This window comes from Rhagoletis zephyria, unplaced genomic scaffold (assembly GCF_001687245.7).
Source record: "Rhagoletis zephyria isolate East Lansing unplaced genomic scaffold, Rhagoletis_zephyria_1.1 Rzeph_scaffold_00337, whole genome shotgun sequence".
Taxonomy (NCBI): Eukaryota; Metazoa; Arthropoda; class Insecta; order Diptera; family Tephritidae; genus Rhagoletis; species Rhagoletis zephyria.
Window position 1 is genome coordinate 192894 of NW_016157421.1, and position 8881 is coordinate 201774.

General features: G+C 36.1%; 1 protein-coding gene across 2 annotated transcripts in view; it reads right to left on the bottom strand.

The window, feature by feature from the left end:
* The window catches only part of LOC108359080 (ATP-binding cassette sub-family G member 1), a 69618-nt gene extending 67523 nt beyond the window's left edge, over positions 1-2095 (bottom strand). Inside the window, exon 1 of one of the 2 annotated variants that reach the window (XM_017610742.1) lies at positions 1692-2095. The gene's annotated coding sequence lies outside the window, so the exon portion shown is untranslated. Of the gene's footprint in view, positions 1-1687 lie in introns of both variants that reach the window. The other variant, XM_017610744.1, reaches the window with a different exon arrangement.
* Positions 2096-8881: the final 6786 nt, after the last annotated feature.

An 8881-nucleotide genomic window follows, 5' to 3' on the forward strand; every position in this document is an offset into this window, starting at 1 on the left:
TTACATACTCATTTGGGGCCTCTACGGGCGTGAAACATAGGCGCGCTTACACAATTTTGCGCTTCTTTGTAAACGTACTTAAACCCATCTTTCATCGTGGAAAAAATCAGCAAAATGCATGCTATGAATCAGTGGATAATAAATTACACTGTGCAACAATCTGAGGGTCATTGTCTGGGGGCGGAATGATTCCAACTCTGGATGAAAGACCAAGATCCATATAATAAAATCTCAAAATCGTTTTACATTATTTGGTTAAATTTCTTTGCTATGGCCATTTCAAATTTGCAATATTTTGCATAAGTGTCTTTAGAATAAATTAAAAAAAAGAGTTAAAATACATATCATTGTCTGGGGGGGGAATGATTCCAACTCTGGATGAAATACCAAGATCCATATAATAAAACCTCAAAATCGTTTTACATTATTTGGTCAAATTTCTTTGCTATGGCCATTTCAAATTTGCAATATTTTGTGTCTTTAGAATAAATTAAAAAAAAGAGTTAAAATACATATCGGAGAGAAATATGTTGTTTCGCGCCATATAGTAAAAGTAATATACATTTTAACCCGTTATATCCCTCACAAAAGGGTCGTTTTGGACCTCATTTTAGAGAGTCCGAATAAAATGGCATTTTGAAGGTCGCTAGAGGGTTAAAATCTTCTAGAAAATAATTTTCCATATAATTTCACTAGAGGTCCTCTCAGACAAAATCTTTGTACAAATAATCTGTAAGTCCACAGAAAATCAAAAATCATTTATTATTCATTACTACTAGGTCTTTGATCCTGCGTTGGAATTATTGTGCCCCCAAAAATACTGTTGCACAGTGTAATTACTGAATTCATCAAACAAAAAGTTAATAACTATAACTCTTGTAAAACTTCGAATTTTGCAAAATTGTTCAAATTATTTTTTTTATGGTTGTAAACAGAATAAAGTGATTTGTGTGAAAAAGTCTTGACCGTCCAATTTTGGGTGGCCCACTTGAGAGATTTTCACTCTATGGAGACTGAAAAAATTATAATTAACTCTTAATCGATACATATAAAGTTTTGCCCCGATTAAGGCGGGTCGCACAAGGGCCAAAGTTCTGACTGCCCTATAAAGACATCTTAACCGACTTCAATCGGGACCAAAATTTATAAGTCGACTACTACTTCAGTAGTAGGTATCGATTTTGGGTATTAAATAAAACAAATATTTTTTTAATTTTTTGAGTATCCAAAGTCATCTTTGGCCGCGGATTAACCGACTAAAATCGGGACCAAAATGTATATGGGATATCTTCCCCTATGGTATTATCGATTGTGGGTATTATTATTTTTTTTTTTTTTTTTATTTATTTATTTATTTATTTAATCAAATGGAATAAAATCCTTACTGACTATAAAACAAGAGGGAGATGAAAAAATAATTTATTTCAGTTTTTTAGTCTCCATAGAAGAATCTGAACATTGTCCCCTATGGGACACGCCTTAACCCTCTCCATTCAAAATTTATATGTGATATCTGTGGCCGTGGTATGGCCGATTGAGGGAATGAGATTGAAACAAATTCGTTTATTTGATTTTTTTAAGGGCCACTCTAATGTACATCTTTTCAACAGTCGACTTTGTTTTTTTTTTTACTTAAGTTTATATTTATATTTAAAAAACAGTATGTATCTAAATTCAGTTCACTTACGTACTTGCACTAAAAATTCAATATCTTAAAATGTTTCACTTTACAGGTAGAAGTATGTGTTTATTTCCTGGCGGTTTTTTGCACTTTGATTTACTTTCACAAAATTTTTTAAGTTTTTTGCATCTTTTGATATTTATTTCAAACAACTTTTCAAGAAACCCGCACTTTTCTAGTTTATACTAGCGAAAATTTATTAACGCGTGATATTCTTGAGCTAGCTAGCCACTAGTTCCGCGTAATTCCGATGGCATATGCCGACTGACTTCTAAGTTTCTTAGTTAGCCGTTAAAAAAGCAATACTCTGATCAACAACAAACTAAACACTAAAGTGGCTGCAATTGTCCCTATTGCGACAGTCCGGCTTACAATCACTTCATTATAGAAAATGAGCAGCTTTTAAAAACAACTAAGTTGATTGCGTAGCTATAAATACCTACCAATAACACGAGAAACATACGTACATATGTACATATGTATGTATGTAGGTACGAAAATGTATATATTTATGTAGTCACATATGTGTATGAACTCGCGAATAACTCCCCTCACAATCGACATTAAGCAGTGAGAGCCTAGGTTCGGGAAGCATATTCTAAACAGACTCTCTGCAACCGGATTTGAGAACAAGAAATCAGGCTGGCTGCTGCGATGCAAGGCTTCTGCCTAAAGCAGGGATCAAACGATTTGTACATTTGCACATTTAGCTGTCAAAGTGGTGTTGCCTAGAAACTTTTGCCGAAAATGAGTTCAGCTCAAATATATTTTTAGGCACAATTTTAATAAAACGCTATTAAAAATTTATATATTTCGTAATTTCTATCCAACTCTCTTATTTTTGTTCTACAATTAGCGTAAACAAAAGCATAGTTGATTTAGTACTTTTTGAAAAAAACTGACTTTTTTATTCCGGGTTTCCCTCGTACATTCAACATTTAGTAAGGGAGTTTCAAACCAGCTTGTCACAACGTACACCACCTTGTATAATTTCACCATGGCTTTGTTGTGGAATAAATAATTTTATAAAAATTTTGCGAAAACAAATGTATCATTAAAAAAATGTTTAATATCGTAAAAAAAATCAGTTCAATATACTGTATATATGTATGTACATTAAGGTGCATCACTCTCCATATAAAAAAAAATCAGATATATAAAATTTAATACATTTTAAGGAGGTATTTTCAGATCAGTGTAGCTCACGTAAATCTTAATGTTTTTCCGAAATATTTTGGCGGAAGTCTTAGAATATAGAGAATTTTATAATTCCGGTGGAAAACCTGCAAGTTTTTCTAGTTGTGACGCACCTTAATGTAAACATATATACATATGTATGTCCAAAGCGTTCAAAATCGTATATTTTAATAAATAATTTTCCGCTAAAGAATACATTCTAAACCTATGCTTATTATCTAAACATTTTGCATGTATGTATGTATGTATATTCATATGTCCGTATATATGCATGTACTCTCCGCGTGTAAAATAAACTAGTTTTAAACGAAAATAAAAATCAGTGCCAAAAAGCAAACCAAACATTTACCGGACAAACAACTTTGTCTTGCATATGATCGCCGGCTTAGACCAAGCCATTGCTGCTGCACTAACACATTTAGTTTTTTTTCACTCCGCGGCATTGTAACTTTTAGAATTCCAATGTCAATGTCAATTCTATAAAATACTGTTTGCATGCGCCAAGCTTGGATGCATTCATTATAAATACCAGTAGTTGTCTGTAATTAATTTCTAATGGCGTTTTGTTTTCTCGAAAGAAGTGCAACAATAAACCTATGAAAAGAACACGAAAACTATACAACATGCAATATTATTTTCAGAAAAGAATACGCTATTATATTTTATCCATCAATCCCTACTCTTGCGTTCCCGTTACCAATGAGAAAAAAGTTTAGTAGGCACACTCTGACCTTTTTAACATTGAGGAGCGCGACAATTGAGCTGTACCAGCGTAAAAAGGAGGATAGAGAAACATATTTTCAAGGAAAAGAAAAGAGAATCAGAGAGACCGCAGGGCGAAGAGCTTGAGATACTGGCAAGCAGATACTAGGCTCGAAATTGTTATTAGAAAATAAAGCAGTTTTCGAACCGATGCTTAGAGAATAACTCCACAACAAACTTTTCAGCCCTGTGGCTTTCGCCACTGAACGCCTGTAAAGTTTGTTGTTGAGTTTTTGTGAAAGCGAAGATAGCAGACGTTAAGATCAGACTATAAAGAGAACAGTTCCCTACAAATAGGCACCAGCTCCTTAGCATTGCGTATGCATCAGGTCCTATCGACGATTCGGTGAGGAAGTCTAAAGTTGGTGTTGGTTAATTTTTCGTCATCCCTTGTCAAGTTTGGTTTGCAGTTTCGGCGTTGTGCCATCTTCAGTGTAATTTTTCGAACGAAAATGAAAAGACTAAAGTTCTTCAGGAATCAACTTGTTGTAACTTATCAGAGTGGCATCAAGGATGATAAATTCACCATTAATAATATTTCCATAGAGTTTCAAATCCTAGAAAAGAAGAAAAGAATTTAGATAAGCTAATCGATACACATGTGCCACCTTTTCGTATATTTTAAAGCGTCTATGTCTATTGACAACTCTCAGGCTGGCTTTCGCGCGGGATTCTCCTTCACAGACCACGTAAACACTGTGAGGATCATTCTCGGGCAGTGCGCCTATGCAGAGCTGATTTGCATCTGATATTTGTCGATTTCGAAAAGACTTTCGATAGAGAATGCCTTTGGGAAGCCCTGCGTCCTAGAGGAGTGCTGGATAAAATCATCGCTGTTATTAAATCTACGTACGGAAAAAAGTTAGGTTTCGCGTCCTTAACAACGGAAAGCTGGAGCTCGACAAGGCCGCATACTCTCACCGCTTCTCTTCCTTTTGGTGATTGGGGATGTGTTGTATGTTGCTTTGTAGCCGCTCTCGACTGCGGACTTCGGTGAACCATGTCGAGTTCACTGCCTGCACTACGTTGACGACATATGAATTTGCCACACCGTCTTTCTAATCTATTTAAAATGGGCAACGCGCTACACAGTTAGGCAGGCCTAAAAATCAACTTTAATAAGACCAAAGTTCTCTAAGTATGCCAGCGCTTCCTTGTGATGTCGCGACAGTGTCCAAACAAAGACTTGAGGCTGTGAGGTATTTCACATACTTTACCAGCGAAATTGTCCCTGGTGGTCGCACCAACGAAGACATTGACCGCCGAATAAGTAAAGCCAGAGCGGTCTTTGGTATGATGCACTCGTTATAGCGAACCAACAATCTGAGTTTTTCAAGTACAATGTCATAAGTCACCATTGCAATAACCACGCGCCTACAAGTTTTCGTAAACCGATGTCTTGGCATAATCTCCAAATTTGTCTCAAATGAGGAATTGCTTATTAAAGCTAAGCTGGAGCCTCTTGACATCTGGATCCGTGGACAGACATGGAAGTGGATAGGTGACACCTTGCGCAAATAAGGCGGCTCTATTGCACAGAAGGCTGTGGTATGAAACCCTATAATTGGCAGAGGCAGGCCCGCTAGCAGACCGTCGGAAACGTGGTGAAGAAGAAGAGAAAGGAGAAGCGATTGGTGAAGTTTTTTCAGTCTCAGCCTAAGCCAAAAAAAAAACAGTTGTAGTGCCAAGTAAGAAGAAGAAGTGCTATGTACATTAGGGTGGTCTAAAAATGCATGTGAGGGGGATGGGAAGTAAAGTCGGAATTTGTATGCTCTCACCCCTGGGATTGTTCTATATCAAAAGAAATATACCCCATTACAATTCCGACTTTACTGTTTTTGGACCACCCAAATGTACATACATATGTGTTGGCTATTTTAAAAAAGATTGAGATAAATGTGAAGATTACTTGGAAAATTTTGCTTTGGCTTTAGGTTAGTTCTCTAAAAAGAATTTTAAAAATAGAAAAATAATTACGTGTTTATCAATTTTATTGTGGCTTGTTAACATTTTTATTCGAAAATTTGTTGAGCTTTGTACCACGATTTTCTCCATTAGGGAAAATTTTAAACAGCAACAAAGTCTAAGCGGTAAAAGAAGTCTCTCGTAGTAATTGAATATCAACATCATATGTCTGCTTGGTACATTCATCATCTAGCTTAGTACTAGCAGATAGTTGATATTCAATTATATTATTATAGAAATAATTTGAAAGTAGTTGCATTTGTTACACTCGCTACTTTTTTCTATTAATAAATATCTATGAATGTGGAATTTTCTGTTCAGTTATTCACGCATTTGTTACGTTATCTGCATTACATCTAGATGTATGTACATATATCTGTATGTACATTAGGATGTTCTTTATTTACCAGGTTGGATTCTGACAGAGTGCATCTATTGCCCCTGTAGCCAATACCGATATCGAAGGCAGGGTGATACAGTTTCAAACAAAAATAGAATGGTTATGACAGAGACAAGGTCTTATCGTATAGAAACATGGAGAATCTATGATCTCAGCTGCCTTTAACCATTTGCGCCAAAGATTATACAAGGTAATTGTTTTAGACAAGAAAATCAAAGCAGAGCTTTGCACCAAGGCGACCTGGAGCAACTCCATTATGGAGGCACATATACAGGGCCAGCAACATTCAGTGGTACACTGTTGGCTCCAAAACATCAGAAGGCATTGGGCAGGCATTTATGGTTGCGGTATGAGGCTATGTATCTGTGCTCATGGGCAAGTACCTGAGCATCTTCCTAGCGAAAGTATACGCCATCAATCGGTTTGCAGAGATTAGCTTACGTAGAGATTACCGTCATGAGAGTATCCCAATCCTTTAATCTAAAAAGATACAAACACCTATTCAACCATCAGATGCAGAAGTGCACGGGAACGCAAAGAGCACTATTTCCTGGAAAAACGTCACTCGGTTTGTTTACGTGCCATTGGTACAACACTGATTTGGCTGAAATATCACTAAATAATTATCTTTACAGATCGTACTATTATCTCACATCCTGAACAAAAAGCAAATCATCTAGCAATAGAATGGAGCTCATTGGGATCAAATGACAAACTCGACAGATGCCGTTATACAAAAAAAATTGAGCATGAACGTTGACAATTTGGAAAGCATTGCAAATAATTTCATCTGTACTGTAGAAGCAGTAACACTCGCGGAATTACATCTAGCGTTCGAAAATGCAGTAGCTGAATTATACCGCTGAAAGCCTGAAAAGCGCGAAACACCTAAAGAGCTTGTTGTGGAGTTGTACTCTTGAAGTTCAAATTCAAATCAAATCAACTTCAAATTTAAATCAACTTGGTAAATAGCTGATACACACCCTAATATACATGCATACATACGTGCTACGTATTTATGGATGCCTTATGACAATAATACAACGTACAATTTGTATTAGGAAAATGATGGCGATTAATCATTATTAAATTACTTTATACTAAATAATTTATTGAATTAATTACAAATACGAAATAGTACTAAGTCCCAACACATAACTAGCAAATCTAATTTCGTCGTCAGCATTTATTGAGCATTAATTGCTTATTTGCTACTAATTGTGCGAGAGAGTTTAATTCAATAATAATTTGAATTAGCGTGACGAATGAAATGCAAATTAAATTTGAATTGTTTTTTTTTTTGGAATTTTTTTCTTCAACACAATGTTCTATGTAAGACCATTTGACTTATAGCGCCGTCAGAATGGGGACGTGTTCGTCAATACCAGAAAAGTATGCGAAGGAAGAGGCATACGTAACATAGAGACAAAATTACAACAAACACAACATTTTGACAAAAGTACAAATTCGCCGTGAAATCAGCGGATCATAACACCAGCTAAGGGGAATTTATACAATTTATACAACACACATCATTTTGACATTAATAAGTACCGCGGCGAAAATCTAAATTCGCCATCAACACCACCTTGTAGAAATTCGGCTTGTGTTATACCAAGGCGAATTTATACAAGCTGGTGTTGATGGCGAATTTAGATTTTCGCTGCGGTACTTCCTAATGTCAAAATGATGTGTTTGTTGTAAACAAGGCGAATTCATATTACAACAAACACACTATTTTGACAAAAGAAAGTACCGCGGCGAAAATCTAAACTCGCCATCAACACCACCTTGTATAAATTCGCCTTGTGTTATACCTTGGTTTAATGCACGGGGCGAATCGTAACAAATCGCGGCGAATTCGTTAGGATCTATTGATTTTAGATGCTTCCGTTTTACATTGCATTCAAGTGCATTATATTCGTTTGAATTCATTGCCCATACAATAGATAATTAAGTGGCAGTTCACTTCGTTCCGTTACTTCCATTATAATCCAGGCATTACTGGCGAATTTAGATTTTCACCGCGGTACTTAATATCAAAATGATGTGTTTGTTGGAATATGAATTCGCCGCGGCGAAAATCTAAATTCCCCATTAACACCACCAAGGTGTATTTAACCGGTGATAGCAGTACCCTTTTATTTTTCTTCTCCTCACGGCTTCATATGTCAAATGGCTGCTGTTGATTGGTTGGAGCAGTTGATTGTCTATTGTTTTCTGTTCTCTTTCACATCCTTCGTATGAAATTTTTGACATTCCTCGCCGCAAAAGCAAATACAAAATGCATGTACATTTTATTATTGTCGTACCGATACCACCTTATTGAATACGCCTTGAGCACCACCTTGTATAAATTCGCCTTGACACCACCCTGTATAGCAAGGCAAATCTATACAAGGTGGTGTTAGCGGAAATCAGCGGATCCGATAACACCACCTTCAAGGCGAATTTATACAAGGTGGTGTTACTGGCGAGTTTAGATTTTCGCCGCGGTACTTCCTAATGTCAAAATCAAGGCGAATTTATACAAGGTGGTGTTGTAAAATCAGCTGATTACTTCGCCTTACATGTATTTTGTTTTTGCTTTTACTGATTTGACAGCACACCCATCGAAAGCAAAAACAAAATACATGTAAATTTTGGGGCGAATTTATATTTGACATAACACCCGCAATACAAAATACATGTGATTGTTGTTGTTGTAATCTAAATTCGCACAAACAGCACCTTGTATAAATTCGCCTTGGTCAAAATGGTGCGTTTGTTGTAATATGAATTCGCCTTGTTTACAACGAACACATCATTTTGACCAAGGCGAACTTATACAAGGTGCTGTTGCATGATTCAATAATACAAGGTTAGATAATTATTGA